Consider the following 19798-nt stretch of genomic DNA (forward strand, 5'->3'; position numbering starts at 1 on the left):
TCCAATAAAGGTCTATTTGTAACTGAAGTTGACTTGTCTGTATTAATCAGTACATTATTCCATAATGTTTCTGTAAATAATGAAATATTGTCATTTCTTTTAACCTTAAACAATGACAGATAAATGCTTTAGTACTGGATTTCCATAGCCTTTATAGATCAGCTGAAAATCCTTTGTTTAACATTTCTGAACTAATAACCTTTAATTTTAAAAGAACATTTCTGGAACACAGTTTTTTAGACTGCTTTACCCAGTTTTTAACTTTAAATCAAATATTTACTGATGCGTTAACTGTAGAAGTGTTACTTCACATGTTTATACAACAGGTATGCAAATTACTTTTACTGATGAATTTAAACTTTTTGAGCTGTTAACTAAAAATGTATATAAAGTCTTATATAACTTTATGATTCTGGAAGAATGTGTTTTGTTATCTGCAGCTTTTTAACTTTTTTCTTGCTTTTTGGCTGTGTGACATCACACTGGAAACTTGAAAGTTTGTGGAGCTGTTTGAATAATGTATTTTATGTTCTGAAGGAACACTGCTGAAGTTTGTTGATTTAGTGACGGTCTGTTGATTGAATTTTTTGACACTTATTTTTTGAAGTAAACACTGCTGCTGTGCAATTTGCTTTACAGTTGCAATTACTGTATGTATAGGTAGTCTGCTCTGTCCATTTTCTGCATGAAGTAGTGTTGTTTTACTGAAAGGCCTGGTCTGTAATGAGATACTGTAGTGCTATAATTTCTGGCTTATTCTGTATATAGTTCACAGTCTTTAAGTATGTAAAAACACTGGTGTGCTGCTAAAATGTTTGTTATGAAACATTTGCTGTAGTTACTGATAGACTGGAAAAAGTATCACTGTAAACTGTTAATAACACCTTGAAGTTAAGCTGGCCACTGCACTAAAACTATTCTTGAAAGGGTTACTCTGTACTGCTGTGGCTGTTGACATTGAATACATTGTTGTATAACCCAATTTATACTGTTTGACCATACAGCAGCAGGTGATTTAACCAGGGGCGGCTCGTGGCATAGGGCTGCCGGACTGCAGCCCCCTCAAAAATAAAAAAAGAAAGAAAGAAAAATGAAAAATAAAAAAAATTATTTTTTCAAAATTGACTTAGTCCCCACTTCTGTCGGTCTATGCGCATGCTCAAGGCAGTCCGGCCGTCCCCATAGGGGGACACAAGGAGACGTCTGTGCACTTTTACAGTGCACAGACCCGCCAGGATACGTTAGCTGGATGTATTCAGGTAAGGTGCCTTTTAATTTACAATGTTTATTTGTATGGAGTTTGTGCTTTTTAATTTACAATGTTTATTTGTGTGTGTATGGTGCTTGTGCTTTACTGGAGTTTGTGTATGGTGCTTGTGCTTTACTGGTGTGTGTGTGTGTGAAAATGCCCCAGGTGCTTATGGTGGTGTGGTAGGGAATGCCTCAGGCTTGAACCCTGTACTCTGTATGCAGGTGTTAAAGACTTGAGTTCCCTACCCACCACCAAAATTTCAGATTTTTGCCTCATATTCGATCTGATCTGTTCCTCATAATATCTGTGGTTTGTAAATGTTGCAATGCTTGATATTTGATGGTGTAGTAGTAGCATTGTTGCCTCACAGCTGCAGGTTCTTGGGTTTGATTCTTGGCTGGGGTTCCTTCTTTGTGGGGTCTGTATCTTCTCCCTGTGTTTGTGTGGGTTTGCTTTTGTGTCCTCCCATGTTACAAAGACATGTCTGCATTATTTCTTCCTGGGCCTTTGCTGAAAATTGTTTATTTGTTCCAAGTCAGACTGTCCTGATTAAAAAATGTGAAATAAAATTGACAGGCATTTGAATTTCAGACTTAAGGGTTTCTGAATGTTTAATTCCTTATTTGATGGTGCAGTGGTAGTATTGTTGCCTCACAGCTATAGGTTTTCTGGTTTGATTCTTGGTTGGGGTGGCTTCTGTGTGGAGTCTGCATCTCCTCCATGTGTTTGTGTGGATTTGCTCTGGTGCCCTGCCATTTTACAAAGACGTGTCTGCAGTTTTAATCCCTGCTGAAAATTGGTTTTGTTCTGTCCGCAGTAAAATTGACAGGCATTTGAATTTCAGACTTCAGGTTTCTGAATGTTTACTTCCTTGCATAATTGATGGTGTGGTGGTAGTATTGTTGCCTCACAGCTATAGGTTTTCTGGTTTGATTCTTGGTTGGGGTGGCTTCTGTTTGGAGTCTGCATCTCCTGCCTGTGTTTGTGTGGATTTGCTCTGGTGCCTTGCCATTTTACAAAGATGTGTCTGCAGTTTTAATCCCTGCGTCTCTGCTGAAAATTGTTTTTGTTCTGTCAAATTGACAGGCATTTGAATTTCAGACTTCAGGTTTCTGAATGTTTAATTCCTTGTATAATTGATGGTGCAGTGATAGTATTGTTTCCTTACAACTATAGGTTTTCTGGTTTGATTCTTGGTTGGGCTGGCTTCTGTCTGTATCTCCTCCCTGTATTTGTGTGGATTTGCTCTGGTGCCCTGCCATTTTACAAAGACGTGTCTGCAGTATTAATCCCTCTGCTGAAAATTGTTTTTGTTCTGTCCGCAGTAAAATTGACAGGCATTTGAATTTCAGACTTCAGGTTTCTGAATGTTTAATTCCTTGCAGATTTGATGGTGCAGTGGTAGTATTGTTGCCTTACAGCTGTAGGTTTTCTGGTTTGATTCTTGGTTGGGGTGGTTTCTGTGTGGAGTCTGCATCTCCTCCCTGTGTTTGTGTGGATTTCCTCTGGTGCCCTGCCATTTTACAAAGCCGTGTCTGCAGTATTAATTCCTGCGTCTCTGCTGAAAATTGGTTTTGTTCTGTCCGCAGTAAAATTGACCGGCATTTGAATTTCAGACTTCAGGTTTCTGAATGCTTAATTCCTTGCAGATTTGATGGTGCAGTGGTAGTATTGTTGCCTCACAGCTATAGGTTTTCTGGTTTGATTCTTGGTTGGGGTGGCTTCTGTGTGGAGTCTGCATCTCCTCTCTGTGTTTGTGTGGATTTGCTCTGATGCCCTGCCATTTTACAAAGACGTGTCTGCAGTATTAATCCCTCGTCTCTGCTGAAAATTGTTTTTGTTCTGTCCGCAGTAAAATTGACCGGCATTTGAATTTCAAACTTCATGTTCTTCAGAATACATAGTAGCACAACCTTTTTTTCTAGCAATTTTCTAAGTTTATAAGATGAATATTTTAAATTTGTCCCTATTTTTGGGACTGTATTCCCCCATTATTGGCTTCGTCCAGGTTTTTGTGCTAAGGTTGACAGCTATGGCAAGAACTGAATTCACTGAATATGGACTGTAGAATTGTGCATATTTACTGATAAAGGTGCACTGTAGAATTGTGCATATTTACTGATAATGGTGGACTGTAGAATTGTGCATATTTACTGATAATGGTGGACTGTGGAATTGTGCATATTTACTAATAATGGTGGACTGTAGAATTGTGTATATTTACTAATAATGGTGGACTGTGGAAGTCTGAGTAGACTTTTTATGATAAATGTTCTCAACTGGGCAGTTTTGCCATTATGGGTGCATATGTTTTGTTTCATTGCTTACTGGAAAATGTTCAAAACAAATTTAAAACACCCTCTAACAAGTGTACTGTATTGTACAAGGAATATAATTTTAGTACAATGAGGAAGGTGTATCAAAGAGCACATGTATGTTTCATATGCAAGGGGCCTATGATTGAAAACAGCCCAAAATTAATCTTTATCTGCCACTGGCAAAATGTATTTTCTTTGAATGTGGGTTTCAATGCTGTTTCAATGAATGTGAGTTTCAAGGGCAGAGAAGTTTTAATGCTAAGTTTTCATTGTGAGACTGCATTGCTTTGTTTAACAGATGACTTAATGTTTGTGCTGTAAAATACAAAATAAAACTTTCAAATGAAGTCCAATCATTGAAGTAAAGCAGTATGCACATTAGTGTTTATGGTAAATGGAGTGAAATAGCCAAGTAATGGTTAATTGGAATGGCTGCAGAGGCTCCAGTTCAACCATTATTTTGTCAGGGGAAGGGCAGCAAACTCAGACAGGCCCAGCTGAACTATACCTCCCAACTGTCCAGATTTTCAAAGAATGAATAGATTTTTGCTTCTTATTTTTGGTTTGTTGTTCATAAAATTTGTAGTTTTAATTCCTAAATGATTTTCCAGAAGTCACTAAATAATAAGTTTCAGACTTCATAACCTTCATAAAATGCATGTTAAAGTAAGAGCCGTTCTATCAACTGTCTCAATTTATACAAGAGCAATTTTAGTACTGTTTATATGTGCCCCAATATATTTGGCCTTGTTCAGATTTACTGCATTAACAGGTTGAGAGGTACATGCAAATAAATTGCTTTATAGAATTAGGCATAGCCAACCTCTCAACTGTCCCCAATTTTGGCTCAAAATGTTGCTCTTCCCCTAATAATCCCTCCATGAAATAGCAATTTTGGAAGAAAACATGGAGGGTTTACAATTAAGAAATAACTGTAATAATCAAAGTTATAGATTACTTGAAATGCATGTAGATTCTTTTATTTTGTCAGCTGCTCAAGGTAGCAGTACTAATATTAAAGTGTCCCTTCTTTGACAGGTAGAAGCTGTATTGTGTGTCTATTTTATATTTTTGCATCACATTTTTGGTCCATTTTTCATAAAATTGTGTTTTTTGGCAAATTAGTGACAAATCACTAAAGACTGAAGTTAGAAAATGACAGACATTTGAGTTTCAGATTTTATACCCTTCAGAAAATTCATACTAATGCAAGACCTATTCTATTATCTTTCTAAGTTTATTAGAGCAATATTTAAAATTGTCCTTATTGTTGTGCCTTTGTCCCACTTCTGTGTATGGCTTTGTCCAGATTTCTTGCTCTTGAAGTTGAGAGGTATGACAAATGTGTCAGGGCCATCACAGTCAGAGATTTCAAATTGTGACATGCTTGTTGCCCATGTAGTGACTCTGGATGTGTCCAAGCAAGGCAAGGAGTAGTTGTATCTACCTTGGATGGGGAGGACACACTGCATAAAGTACTACAGTGGCTTTTCATCTGTCCTTGATTTTGCAGAATGGTCTGGTTTCTGTCATATTTTGTACTGTTGATTTATGCTTATTACTCAAAGTGCCTGTTGCTCTGTGTTTAAGTAGCAATGCTTTAATGACCATAAGGTAAGCTTGTCTGACATCGTAAGATGCAAGTAAGCTTTAATAAGCATACTGTTAAAGAATTGCCAACATTGAAAGCCTTTCTGTTGTTGCCATGCAGAGAATACTTGACTAGATAATGTATAAGCCTTGGGTATTAAAGGACAGGATTCCATTATTTTAAAAAGCTCATTACACTTGTTGGAGACTTCCAGTCATCTCTACAGGCTTTACCCGTAAACTAAACAGAATGCCAATCATGTGTGGTCCATAACCTGTACAGTAATCCTTTAAGCAATGTATATTGAGCTTGTTTCTTGTTTGCTTTTCATTTTTACTTTTATCATGTTTTCCCCATGAAACAAGTTGTCAGGCAGCAGGTCTTTTTGGATAAGAAACATTTTTACAAGTGGGGGCATCACATAGATTTCTACTTTCAGCATGTTGCTTGGTACTTTAATAAAGCTGAATATATTATAATTAGAACTGCAGTGCAAGGAGAAGTGGTTTGAGTTGAGTGCTTCTGGTTTTTCTTATACTTGATTTTGACTGGCATTCCAGTAATGTATTTAAAAGTAATTTATTTTTCATGCCTCACAACCTTTTGTTTCCATCTAGATATTAAGTAAGCTGTCATGCAGCCAATGCATTGAAATATTTTTATTCTTCTACACTTATTTTTGTCTTGATTGGACTTTCATAATGATGGTTTGCCACCCAGGGCAGCGTATTTAATTAAAGTTAGTTTTTTTGTGGTTTTGTGCATAGCTCCTCCCCTTTATGGTTGACCACACCCCTTCCCTTTGACCCCGCCCATTCAGCTTCTCCTGCAGCCCCCCTGTGATTTGAAGTCACCAGCCGCCACTGGATTTAACTGTAGAGATACCTAGGCTAACTGAGCATTTACTAGCAGACTTAGTTATAATAAAAGTTATGCTTACTTAAGAAGATCAGTACACCATCTGCAGTGTCTGTTATTTGAAAAACTGAGGGCTGGAGTTGCTGAAGAAGTGTTCTGTAGAGGTATGGATATATTGACCCCCTCTGGAAAAACACCGGTGTAACTAAGTGTGGAGATGAATGACACTTTTAATGAAAGGATGGTCTGTAGCACTGTTGAATACCTTTACTGGGGTCTCTCAGTTGAAAAACCCTCCAGAGTGCTGCCAAAATGTCCATCAAGAACGTTTTCTGTAGTACCTAACAGATTGGAAGAACAGTCATTGTGAACTTGCTGAAATGTATGCTGCACTGGAAACAAAATTTGAAAGGGTTGCACACTACAACTGTCTTTGATTTTCTGATTGCCCAGAGTAGCTGCTGGGTTGCGAGAATTATATATCTCTCCCCAGAGAGCAGGCCTGTTTGGGCACCATTGTAAAAAAACAGAGTTCTCGTTTGTTTTAAAATATTTTATTGGAGTAACATATAGTAATAGCAGCAAGTATAGTAAATCAGCATAACTGGAAACATGAATATATTCAGATTAACATACCCAAAATCATGAATAAAATAACTTGATCTGAACAAGTCTTGCATCAGATTTTAACTGAACTGCTATCCTGAACACAATATATTATATTACTTCAGTTCAGTGATTTTCCTTTGTAAACTGCATCCACTCCCCATAAATGTTGTTCTCAAAACTTGTCTTGTTTTGCAGCCTTGCAGGTGCCTAGCTGTTTTGTTATCTAACATTTTCTTGATTTTTCCCTTGAGAAAGAGAACAGAAAAAGAACAGTCTGTGGCCTTCCCTTTTAAGCTGTTATCTCTCATCCTTGACCAGCAAAGTTATTTTTTCTTTCTGCTTAACTGTTTTTTCTAAATGAAACACAATTTTTAGGCCTATTTTAACCTTTAGTCTGTCTAATGTCTAATAACTACTTTAAAATGAAAGTTCCTAATCTAACACCAAGTTAAACAAGATTCTCCCAACTGAAATTATTTTACTATTCCTTCTCACTCTACTAGCCTTCATCACCAGTTATCAAATGCATGTCCTTCAAATACTTGGTACTTCAACCAATCCTCCCAAAGAATTTCAACATTTATCCAGCCTGCCTTTCTTTATAATACCCTGTCTCCACAAACAAGCCATGCCTGATTTATTTATCTATACATATCTTAAAATGAAGCATCCAACTTTACAATCAAGCAAACCAAGACCAGAATATAACTGGCCACACTCTTCCCTCTGTAAAATATTAGTTCAAAACATTAGCAGAGATATTCACTCCAACTCTGGTGCCACTGTTCATAAAACCACCAATTTCAACCCTAAAATAAACCAGTCACCTAATACATCTCAGCAAAAAACAAAACCCAAACTCACCTTACTAAATATGGACCTAAGACGTATGTGCAATAAAATCCATGATACACATGCCTACCTTGCCACACACACTTCTGATGTAGACCTAGATAAGGAAACCTGGTTAAAAAAGAAATAAAGGATAATGATATCACCCCCTCCCCGGATACAATATACACAGGAATGACAGACAAAACAAGTGTGCAACTGGTATAGCAAACATCTATAAACATACCCTAACTGTTACCTTACTTCCACAGGAAATACCCAAATGTATGAACTTCTAATAACAAAAATCAAAAATAGGAAACTATATGTCTAACAGCAAGTTATATACCACCAGAGAATAACCTTTATACTGCTGAAAGCATCCTGTATTGGATATCACAACAAACTAACCATGAAACTATAATACTTGAAGACTTAAGTACAGACTGACAGCTCATAAATTCTACTACCCCACTAAAACCATAAACTTGTTCAACTTCAGACTATTAATAATCACACCTACAATAAACTTCAGGGAGACACTTAAAATTAGACTGGATTGTAACAAGCAAACCAGACAAACTGACAAAAGTAGACTGCCTCTCAGATAGCATAATTGACTGCATGCCAATATATACTATTAGAAGTCAACATAACCTAGATAAATATATTATCTATAATCAAATATGAAACACAACCAATTTCAGCAAAGATATTTTCAATGAAACAATAAAACAATATAAATGGGATGTACTTAGAACAATGCATCTATATACTGCTGTAGAAACTTTAATAACATATTCTTACATACCTTAAATAATCTAGCACCAGTATGTAATAAAATAATAAAGTCCAACCACACAACATGGCCAACAGAAGAAACAAAAAAACTTAATGATAAAAAGAGATAAAGCATGGAAAATCTGTATAAAACTAGAACTCAAAATGCCTTTCAACAATTTAAACATCTTGGACACCTTGCAAAACTCCATGTCAAGCAGAATAAGCAAAGATACTATACTAGCCTACAAGACAAACTAAAACAACCCAAAACTTTTTTGGTCATCATTAAATAAATTATTCTACTCTGGCAAGACTATCACTCCCTCTCCAAAAGCAGACATTATGACGCAGACTATATCCCCACATGGTTTAATTCCTACTTTATACAATCAATATTACCTCTGTTAGACACTTTTATATCTGCACCCACTCTCTATGCCGGTCCAATTAAAACCACCCACAGCTCTTCATTTTTAGTTTATTACCTACCTTGCTCAAAAGGAATTTGATCCTTAAACTGAAAGCTACTTCAATAGCTGTGGACCAGCTACCATCAGACTACCTAAAAATGGCCACAGAAGTTATATCTTTCCCTGTGTCCATAGTAATTAATATGTCCATAGCAGAAAGATATGTCCCATCGCTAGGGAAAAAATCCTACATCACACCACTGCACAAAGTTGGCACATCTACAGAGTCTAATAACTACAGACCAGTACTGATTCTCTTCCTCCTCTACAAAATATTAGAGAAATGCATCCATATGCAGCTGATACAATATCTAACCTCAAATAGCCTGGTCTCAGAAATACAACATACTGAGGGATGCGGCCAAGATGGCAAGCTAAAAGCAGCAAAGAATTTCTGTTTGCTCTATCCATTTATTGTTGACAGTATTTCTTCATCCAATCTTCACTTACAAGTTCTGGATACTAAAATTGGAAGTCTCAAGGATTACTTTGGTGTAAAATTCAGGGGTCTTTTAAAATATATTCCTGTAAATTTATTAAGGAAAAAGAATTCAGGAAAACATCTCTCACAGACAAGTTTTCCAGAATGGTACATCAAGAAAATACCACGAAGAAAGAACTACAGTCTATACTTTCTATTGATCAGAACCTGGTGATGAAAATTGATAAATTAGATCTTAAAATTAATAAGATCACAGAGGAATGTACAACATGAATGGAACTGGTAAATGATGTCCCTAAACAGCAAAAGATGCAGATAACTATAGAAGAGTCAGCTTCTGACATTGACTCCATGCAAAACAATAAACTGATTGAGAAAATTGATGATTTAAAAAACAGAGCCCTGAGGAATAATATTAGAATTTATGGAGTGCCAGAGAAGATGGAAGGTGAAAATATGGTGAGTTTCCTGACATCCTGAATCCCCATAATTTTAAATCTGCCTGAAGCTTTGTCCTTTGGTATTGAAAGAGCTCATAGGTTTGTAGTTACCATTCCACCTAATAAAAAGCATGCACTACTAAGCTCTATTATTGTGAATTTTTTTTCAAGTCAAAATAAAAACTTGGTCCTCAGAAGTACAACATGGCTTTAGCCCCAGCACAGCACCACTACTGCTCTACTACACTTTACCAGTATAATAATCCTTCTTAGAAACAATTGTTTGCTTATGTACACCATAGTCTTAGACTTGTCAAACACACTTGATACTGTTTCGCTCAACTCTCCTTGTTCAACTCTCGTCAATTGGACTTTCACAATACTCCTTGTTGTGGTTTCTTAATTACCTATCTGGAAGGCAGCAAGCAGATAAATGGCACCAAACTACTCATCCTTTCAACCAGTTACTACAAGTGTACCACAGGGCTCTATCCTGGGTCCTCTCCTATTTAATATATTTATTACTGACCTCCACATCTCCATTCACCGTGCTAGTTTAGTTCAGTATGCAGATGACTGAACATTAATATGTGTGGTCTCAACAATAAATAAGCTGCAAGATATTACCCAAAGATCTTTCTTCTCTGTAGAAACCTGACTCAAAGAATCAAACCACCTACTCAACCCCAAGACAACATAAATGAATGCTTTTACCTTAAAATGTGTCCAAAATCAAAAATCATTTTTATTATAAAATCAGCAAATAATGCTGTCATTGAAACTGTAACTCATATTAAACTTCTAAGCATTATAGTAGATGACAATCTCATATATGAGCAGCATATACTGCACACCATTAAATCTACACACCAGAAACTACACTCCTTTTATAGGATTAATGAATGCCTTACAGATACTGCAAGAAAAGCTCTAGCCACCACCTTCTTATTTGCAACTGTGTTATATACTACTCCTGTCCGATAAACTTAAACAATTCTCAAAGAAAGAAACTTGCCTCCTGCTATAATAATATAGCTGAATTTGCCACCAATCTCCCTCATAGGTCCCACCATTGTCATAGTTTAAAGCAATTAAACTGGATTGAACTACGCAGCTATCTAACATATTCACAACTAACTATACCACAAATACTCATTCATCTTCCAGAAAAAATGTCCTGATCTACATAACTTATTACTGACCTACTGTCTAGTCAGGGACCTCCACTCTAGTAACAAATTTTTATTACTTACAAATAAGTCAAATAATGTTGCAGGAGACTTGCTCTACTCCTAATATGTTGTTAAACTCTGGAATAGTATCCCCATGCAAATAAAACTCTTGCGCAAACTCAATAGTTTTAAACCACTGCTTAAACAACATCTTAACCAGTCCTGGACCTGCACATGCTTGTCATAAGGTTGAGACTTTGTGTTCACCAAATGCTTGCCTCCTTAAACAGACTACTCCTGCCTGCAAAATCCACTAAGTTGCACTCATGCTTTATCTTTAGTAGCTTAATAAATGTAACTACTGTTTGTGTATAAATGTAAATAGAAATGTAGCTACTCTGTGTTTAACTGAAACTTAGTATAATGCAAACGCCAAAAAGCACTGCACAAGGAGAAACAATGCACTGGACAGCTCGAGATAAAATCCAATGGTGTATTTACAAACAGCACGTAAAACGGATGCAACACAACATGTTTTTCATCTAATGCACAGACTTCTTCAGACAACAAACAATAAAATAAAGATCAATTATATAGTAAAAGTAAGTAGGCAATTAATTCAAATCTTCCAATAGAAACTTCTCATGAATATATATTACGTAGTGTTGTCATACCTAGTTCCTGAATCAAATATACATAGCCAACTTCCACTTTCAAAAAATAAACACATGAACTTCACTTTTATAAAAATATATAAATTCAAACTAGTTAAAAACAACTTTCAACCATTTTATATAAGTGCATAAAAATATAAATAAAGATGTAGTATTAAAACTCAAAGAAGTAGATTCACGAGAAATTTTGAAACCAAAATTTCAACCTACACTCCACTCTAGTGGCCAAAATATTAATAACAGCAAATGGACTTGTAAATACGCCTGCATAAATTCAATACCTAAATATATCTAAATATATTTAAAATATAAGTAAAAAATATATACTAACAGATGAGAATTCAAAATACCTTCAAAATAAATAATTCCTATAAATAAATAAGAAAGTTAATAAATAATGATCATAATATATATATATATATATATATATATATATATATATATATATATCCTAAACTCTATAAAAGCCCCTTGATAAAATACACTAAAATAGGATACAACTAGATGAAACAAATTTTATTATATTATAATCTAGCAGCCCTCATTTTTAGAACTGGGGCTAGGGAAACATAGTCATTTAAACCAGGGAACCTATAGGTTTCCAAAATAATCTGCCAATACAGTTCCCGGTATTCTATCTTAGTTTCCCATAAACCACCCCTTTCATCTTTATGAATTTCTTCTATAATAAAAAACATATATTTAGCTAGAGGACAAATAGTGGTATGTTTATATAATTCATTAGTAATTTTTTTTATTTTTTATGTCATTAATATGTTCATACACTCTTCTCCTAATCTTCCTCTTGGTTTTTCCTACATAGAAACTTGAACTGATTTTACAAATAGCAATATAAACAACCCCACAAGAATCACAAGTACTGTGGGTGTTACCCTTAATCTCTTTTCCTCTAGCCTCAATGAAGACACTGCTAGTATTAGCCATCCACAGACATTGAGGACACATCTTGCATGGAAATATACCATGGACCTTCATAGATTTCTTTTTTTCATCTCTTTGTTGTGGTGTCAACCAATCTTTAATGTTCCGTCCTCTTCTAAAAACAATTTTAAAAGGTGTATTATCATTTATATTAAGGTCACTAATCCTAATAAATTTATCCCATTCTTTATCCAAGACTTTTTGGATAATACCAGCATCTCCACTAAAGTCAGTGATAAAAGACCTATCAAGATAATTCCCTCTATTCTTAGTGGTATCCATAAACTCAGTTGTAATAGTGTATTCTGAATCAGTTAAAGGAGTGGGTTCTGTACCCAAAATGGGTCGAAATCTATCCCCTCTCCTTCTAGTAACTTCATCTTTAATTTTTAAAATTAATTCTAAAGGATATCCCCTTTCCAGAAACATTTGGACCAAAAATTCACATTCTTCAACAAAATCTTGGTCGTCAGATGTCATTCTCGAAATTCTGACAAACTGACCTTTCATAATGCTTCTTTTCTGGTGAATGGGGTGTCCACTAGTAAAATGTAAATAACAGTTGGAAAATGATTTCTTCCTAAACATTTTAGATTTAAAAGGACTATCATCTTTAATTAATATAATATCCAAAAAATTAATATCTTGAAAACTAATTTCATAAGTAAATTTTAAAAATTCAGTAGTATTGTTATTATATAGTATAAATTCATCTAACTTTTCTTTTGTATCTTTCCAAAATATAACTATACCATCTAAAAACATTTATAAAGACACCAACAGTCTTTGTATGATGGATAAACTTCATCTCCCAGGTGTTCAAAACCATATTTGCATAGATAGGGGCACATCTTGCCCCCATCACTACACCACTTTTTTGTTGGAAGAATTCTCATTGAAAATATATATAATTATGTTTCAGGACTGTTTCCATTAATACTGTACAAATATATACCTCATCATCCCTTAAATCTCAAAAAAACCTTATGGCTTCTTCAAACCATTCAAGGCCTATATCCAGTAAGTCCAATCAAGACAAAAATAAGTGTAGAAGAATAAAAATATTTCAATGCATTGAACATGATAAAAGTAAAAATGAAAAGCAAACAAGAAACAAGCTCAAGATACATTGCTTAAAGGATTACTGTACAGGTTATGGACCACACATGATTGGCATTCTGTTTAGTTTACGGGTAAAGCCTGTAGAGATGACTTTTTAAATATTGCTCTAATAAACTTAGAAAGATAATAGAATAGGTCTTGCATTAGTATGAATTTTCTGAAGGGTATAAAATCTGAAAATATAAAATAGACACACAATACAGCTTCTAAAGAGACGAGGGATTAATACTGCAGACACCGCTTGTAAAATGGCAAAACCAATTTTCAGCAGGGATTAAAACTGCAGACAGAGCAAATCCACACAAACACATGGAAGGAATTAAACATTCAGAAACCTGAAGTCTGAAATTCAAATGCCTGTCAATTTTACTGCTTGAGGCATCATGGACAAAACAATTTTCAGCAGAGATGAAATGGCAGGGCACCAGAGCAAATCCACACAAATACAGGGAGGAGATGCAGACAAAGCCACCCCAACCAAGAATCAAAACAGAAAAACCTATATTTGAGGTAGTAACAATACTATCACTTCACCATCAATTATACAAGGAATTAAACATTCAGAAACCTGAAGTCTGAAATTCAAATGCTGTCAACAAATCCACACAAACAGGCAGGAGAGATGCACTCTCAAAGAAGCCAACAAAACCAATTTTCAGCAGGGATTAAACTGCAGGACACTCTTTGTAAAATGGCAGGGCACCAGAGCAAATCCACACAAACACATAAATGCCTGTCAATTTTACTGCGGACAGAACAAAAACAATTTTCAGCAGAGACGAGGGATTAAAACTGCAGCACACATTGTGTAAAAATGGCAGGCCACAGGCAAAATCACGACTCAAAACAGAAGCACCCCAACCAAAGAATCAAACCAGAAAACTATATGGCTGTAGGGGGCAACAATACTACCACCATCCATCAATTATGGAAGAAATTCAAATGCCTGTCAATTTTACTCGCCACAACACAAAACCAATTCAACAGGGATTACAACAACTGCAGACACGACTTGTAAAATGGGGGCATGCAGGGCACCCACACAAACACAGAATCAAACCAGAAAACCTATAGCTGTGAGGCAACAATAATACACTGCAACCATCAAATCTGCAAGGAATTAAACATTCAGAAAGAAAGTCTGAAATTCAAATGCCTGTCAATTCACTTTTACTCGAACACAACACAAAAAGCATTTTCAGCAGGGATTAAAAACCTATAGCTGTGAGGCAACAATACTACCCACCGCACCATCAATTATGCAGGAATTACAAAACCAATTTTCAGCAGGGGATACAACTGCAGACCACGCTTGTAAAAAATGGCAGGCACCCAGAGCAAATCCACAAAATGCAGACTCCACACAGAAGCCACCCCAACCAAGAATCAAACCAGAAAAAAACCTAGCTGTGTGGCAAAAAATATACACTGCACCGAAACCCTTAAGTCTGAAATTCAAATGCCTATCAATTTTTTTTAAACATTTTTAAAATATCAAGCATTGCAACATTTACAAACCACAGATATTATTGAGAACAGAGATCAGATCGAATATGGTAAAAATTAACACCTGCATACAGGGTACAGGGTTCAAGCCTGAGGCATTCCCTACCACACCACCATAAGCACCTGGGGTATTTACACACACACACACACACACCACCAAAAGCACAAAGCACAACAACCATACACAAAGCAGCACAAGCACATACACAAACAAAAAGCACAAACTCCCTATATCGTGTGGTATAGAGCCAGAAAGGTCAACTACCATCGATTGTCACAAAAATGAGGTCATCATTAAACAAATTTTCTTTTACACTATATAAGAAATCCCAAGAATCTTTCAAAAAAGACAAACCTATCATCATAGATCTTTCTACTTTAATATCAATATACCTAGCTAGGGGAGAAATTGCTGAACCTTCAGCAGTTACTATAGGACGAAGGGGCAGGTCCAAAAAATTCTTGTGGACTTTTGGAATCCCGAAAATTGAAGGAATTTTCATCTTGTCATTGTGTAAAAAATCAAACAAATCTTTATCAATAAAACCTTCAAGAACTAAATCATATGATGTTGAAAATATTTTCTTATAACCAATATGTATTTCATTTTTAGATATACTACCATATTTAGACTCATCAAGTAAAATATTCAACATTTTTGCTTCATAAGTAATGTTGTTCATTAGGACAATACCACCACCTTTATCTGGTTTCATTACTCTTAAATTAGAATTCCCCTTTAAATGTTGCAATAATTCATACTCAATACTTGGAAGATTAGGTACAAATTAGTTTTTCTTAACTGCTTGTCTTAACTCATTTTCAACTAAATTCTCAAAGTTCCTTAATTGGGCATGAATGGGTGGGTTTCAAGTACTTTTCTTTTTTAATAATGGAAAGGTTCCATCACATAACTCTCCTTCACCAAACATCAATTTAAAATTTACTTTTCTTAAAAACATCTTTGTATCAATTAAAAGTCTACTGATATTGCATTTCGTTTTAGGGACAAAATTTAACCCTTTAGAAAACAAACTAAAATACACATTATCTATATTTAATTCAGTATAATTAAAAATGTTAAAATTCCTATACTCATTGGAAGTACAAACACAGAATTCTCATCAATAACCATTTCAACATCATTATTAAAACCGCTCTGTTCAAAACTATCTTCAAAAACAGAATCTAAATCAAAAGGGCATGCCAGCTCCTGTCCCTGCCCCTCCCCCTCCATTCGTTCTGGTAAAAATTCCTTTCCCTCTGATTTTTTATTCTCTCCGACCTGCGGAGGGGTGGGAACTCTAAAGGGTCCAAATTGTTTTCATCAGTGATAAAAAATTCTTGATTATTATTATGGCCCTTACTACCATAACTGTTAGTGTAACTATAATTATATGTACCTCTAGGTTTGGGGTACTGTAAATGGTGCTGATAGTCATAAGTGTCCCTATTAATTTTCTTCTTCTTTCTCTCCAAAATCCTATCACATTTCATATCAATCGCTTTTCTCAAATCAAAATATTTCTTATTTTCCTCAGCAACTGTAAATAACAGGTCACTGGTGATCCTGCCATTTACTAAATCAATCTGTTTCATAATGGTTTCCATTTCATCCTCGTTATTTTTAATAATAGCTCTGATTAATTCAAAACCCCAGCTATCAAACATGTTAAGTAACGAGGCATGAAATGGTGTACCTTCAATAACATTATTCGGGAACTTATGTATACGTAACCGTTTTGGGGCAAGTTTAGCCTGCAAACATTCTTTTAAATATATATTATCAATGTTCAAAATTTTATATTTAAAAAGCAAATCATTAAGTATAGATAAATTACTGGCGTATGTAGGAACATGTCCATCGTCTCTTGGGAAAAAGTCTCTAAACTCAATTCTCTGTTTCAACCAGTCATTAAGAGAAAGTTTATGATGTATAACATCACCTGGAATCTCTGGTGTAACATCGTCACTTCTCAATCCTTCATGGCAATTGCCTAAAGTCCCAACTTCACTTCTACTTAAAAAAATGTTGGTATATTATCAATTCTATCCAAGGATCCCAAAGAACTAGGATGCAAATGTGACCGTACAGTATGTCTATTAGAAGCGTTTCCACTAGAATGCCTGCTGTGGACGAAAGCTCCTTGATTTCCTGGTATAGATGCACTGGCGCTGCTCTGTATGAATGAATTACACAATGGGGTGAGTAAAGCGACCAGCTGACTAAGCTGACCAATAAGTGCAGATACTTCCTTCCCCTTCAATGGATATACATCCCCCTCAGCTGGGGAACCGCTCTCCTCTCCTTCCATATAGGCACTAGTAACAACAAGACAAGGAAAAACAGTGCAAGTATACATAGCCAACTTCCACTTTCAAAAAATAAACACATGAACTTCACTTTTATAAAAATATATAAATTCAAACTAGTTAAAAACAACTTTCAACCATTTTATATAAGTTCATGTGTTTATTTTTTGAAAGTGGAAGTTGGCTATGTATATTTGATTCGGGAACTAGGTATGACAACACTACATAATATATATTCATGAGATGTTTCTATTGGAAGATTTGAATTAATTGCCTACTTACTTTTACTATATAATTGGTCTTTATTTTATTGTTTCTTTGTCTGAAGAAGTCTGTGCATTAGATGAAAAACGTGTTGTGTTGCATCCGTTTTACGTGCTGTTTGTAAATAAACCATTGGATTTTATCTCGAGCTGTCTGGTGCATTGTTTCTCCTCGTGCAGTGCTTTTTGGCATTTACTGGTTTTGGACTTGCACTGTTCTTCCTTGTCTTGTTGTTATTAGTATAATGCAACGTAAGCAAATGGAGCTTTTCTCCCAGGCCTCTGCTGAAAATGTGTATTACCCAACTTTCCCTGTAAACAAAGACAAATAAATAAATAAATACTTATGCACTCATTAGAATGCCATGATGTTTATCTTGTCTGCACGGCTTTACACTTCATGGAGAGCCATTTACTGAATACAAATCGGCCCACTATCATGTGCATGTCACTCCACCATGCTAACACAGTGTGACCGAACCATGTAGGGTTTATTGAATCCAGTCATCACTAAATGCAGTTAGGGTGTTGGCTAGTGCCTCTACAGTATTACATTCAGTTGAAACAGCTAGGCTTAAAATGACCTCCAGGTCAATAGCCTAGTAATCTCCTATGATCCTATGGAAATGCAATTTGTTGAATATCTGATTAGAACAGTGAGAGGTTCTAAAATGTCTTTATATAAAAATAACTAGTCTCATCAAAGGAAACTTTTTATTTTTATAGAGCTGTGTGCTTGACCAAGCTGGCAAATACAGAAATGCATAATAGTATGTACCTCCTTCCTTTATTTCTAAAAAAGGGTAGGAAATTAGCATGCATATGTAAATATGAGGTAGACATGATGATTTCCTCATATCATTGATAACAATGCCCAATAAGAAAAAATAATTGTTTGCATTAAAAATGGATACCAACAAGATTTAAATTTGATTATACAAACTGGCAGACTGCCAGTCTGAGATGTGATTAGCTTATACTGCATAGTCTGCTTTCTTTTTAGAATCATGGATGTTTATTATCTACCCATCTCGTTATCTTAATTTTATGACCTATTGAATACAGCATAATGTAAAGGAATCCTACTCCTCTTATAGAATCATGCCTGCTATCATGCTGAAAGCAAATTATGGGGATTTATTGGGTAACAAAATGAATTATAGTGAACACAGTAAATTTATTTGATATATTGATATGAAAGGCAGAGAAGATACACATTTTATTTGCGCAGTATATAAAATGAAAACATACATTTGCTCACATGCACGCACATACACACACACACACACACACACACACACACACACACACACACACACACACACACACACACACACATGGTTTGCAACATTAAATGTGCTAACCCAGAAGGGTAAGATAGTATTGTTTTGTATAGACCTTTTAAGAATATTAATCTAGAAACAGGCAAGTGTGTTACATAGAATGAGAAAAAAATGATGGTGTTTGAATCACTGTTTTCTAGTGAACAAATTTATAACTTTTGGGCGTGAGGAGTGCTCATGGATGACTTGTTGGAGTCATATAGAGCACAAGTTACAATAAAGGCAATATGGTGGGTTTCCTTATGAAGGCATGGGACATGACCCTTCAGTGGAGAAGCTACTTGAACTTCTAACAGACTAAGTTGAAGGTAAAACTGATTTTTTTCCCTTTTGTTGGATTTGGGATGAGTGTTACTCCACTGCTTAGATGTGTCTGCTAAAACTGTTTTACTTTTGGCAACCAGTCTGCCAGTGTCCTGTTTAGAAAATGAAAATATACATGCAAGTATACATCTTTGCTGCATTGTGATAAAAGGTTTGCGTGAATGATGGGTGTGTTTATAATGGACTAAAACTTGTTTGATGGAAAATTAATTTTATATCCAATTTAATTTATCTGTCTATAAATACTTTTTTAAGCCACAAAGCTGACTTCAGGGACTACTTTGTCTGACACACACACACACACACACACACACACACACACACACACACACACACACACACACACACACACACACACACACACACACACACACACACACACACACACACACACACAAAAAAAACACACACAACAAACAACTTACATACTGTGTTGTTGTCGCCTTCAATGGGCTAAACGCATTTTTATATACTGTGGACCTAACCAAAATGCACCTACTTTCTTAAGTTATAGTCCCCATTAAAAAATACCTATACCCCCAATG

Source organism: Protopterus annectens, chromosome 6.part1, assembly GCF_019279795.1.
Source record: "Protopterus annectens isolate FY-2018-M chromosome 6.part1, PAN1.0, whole genome shotgun sequence".
Lineage (NCBI taxonomy): Eukaryota > Metazoa > Chordata > Ceratodontiformes > Protopteridae > Protopterus > Protopterus annectens.